The following is a 1,719-nucleotide window of genomic DNA, read 5'->3' as shown; positions in this document are numbered from 1 at the left end:
ACTAGCATTTATTATTTACTATATTCTAGGCACTGTTCATACATTAACTCATTTAATCTTCCCAATAACTCTGTGAGGTAAGTGTTCTTATCCTGTTATAGGTGAGAAAACTAAAGCACAAAGAAGCTGGATAAATTCATCAAAGACACAGAGCTTATAAGTGGTAGATCCAGAATTCTAGTGTAAGACAGCCTGGCTCCAGAGCCCATCAATTAAATTTGACAATATACTGGTTCCTTACCATAATATTGCCATAATGTGAGGATTAAAGGAAATAATGCAAGTACATAGTACATAGAAGGTACATACTACATAGACAGTACATAGTAAGCTTTCTGCAGATGCAGATTATGCTTTTCATATTAACAATTCAGTTTTGTTTCCTACCTCCAATACCAAGTACTGATAATTCTGCATTTTTATTTAATGCTAAAAATGATGAATTGGGAATTACTTATGACAAACTTGGCCCTAAACGGTATTCATACATGCACATTATTTAAACTATGTCCTATTAATTCAGTTCGATTAAATATAAATAATTTAAATGAAAAACATAAGCCAAAGCATCGATTAGTTCTGTTTAACAAACTTTTTCCCTTTTCTCTAATGTAGCATGGTCTCTCACAGTATCTCCAACGATTTGAAATTTGAGTTCAGTTTTAGAAGTATTACAACTGACAGGCAGCAATGACAGCATAATTTCTCTAAAATTATTATTATATAGTCTTTCCCAAGTTGGTTTCAGTGATGGGTCAGAATTAGAAAGTTCATGTGATTCAAGGTTAGAGGTGAGATAATTACAATAGGATGGCGCACTGGAAAACAAGTGTTGTTGGAAGTACAACAGAAGAGAGTGTTCTTCAGCTACATGACCAAACTCCCTGGAGAAATCAAGCAACCCAACAGCCTCATCTAAGATAATTGCAGCACTGGAACCACTGCCCAAAAGAGTTTTATTCCCACACTCACAGGGTGTGCCCTCTTGGAACGAAATATATGTCAGCAAATGGCAGAAATAGCACCAGGAATCCCTTCCACAAACATTTCTATGGTAGGAAGGAAGAGATGAAAGATGGAAGTGTTTCTACAATTTCAAATTTAAACTCACAACTGAATTAAGTAACTGCAACTAGACTGTCAGTGCTGTTTCAGAGATTAGAAGAAAGACGTTTCAAAATATTTTATGTAATAGAAGCTACACGGAGTAATCAATTATCGTATGAGCAATATATAAACAAATCCTTCTGTGGAAACAAGTTAATTGTAGGTAAACAGAAAGCTGTGCAAAGGTTTTGAGTTGTAGCTGTTTTGAACTAAAGTCATTAAACACAAGACTGAACTTGTAAATAGTTCCATGTCACTTATCACAACATAAGGATTGCAAATGCCAAGTTGGTTATGTAATTTATGTAAAAATTACATAAAGCAAGCAAAGATATGCAGTTTATAAGGTAGCGAGGCAGCAAATTTTGACTGGGAAAGGAAACGAAGCAGAAGTCAGGCCACTTGCATTCTGATCCCAGATGTATCACTTAAAAGCCTACATCCCTACACTGAAAAATACATTTTTCTCTCCACTGTTTGACTTTTAAAATGAACCAAACGTGATCCTATGATTGTAATGCAAAATCACATTTAATAAACAAATACAATGCAATAGGAAATACTTACTCTGAAGGCCTGGTTAAATAATTTTCAGACTAACAAGTGGATTTT

Source organism: Propithecus coquereli, unplaced genomic scaffold, assembly GCF_000956105.1.
Source record: "Propithecus coquereli isolate 6110/MARCELLA unplaced genomic scaffold, Pcoq_1.0 Scaffold82, whole genome shotgun sequence".
Taxonomy (NCBI): Eukaryota; Metazoa; Chordata; class Mammalia; order Primates; family Indriidae; genus Propithecus; species Propithecus coquereli.
The sequence above is the reverse complement of the archived record's forward strand: the minus strand, read 5'-3'. Positions refer to the sequence as shown.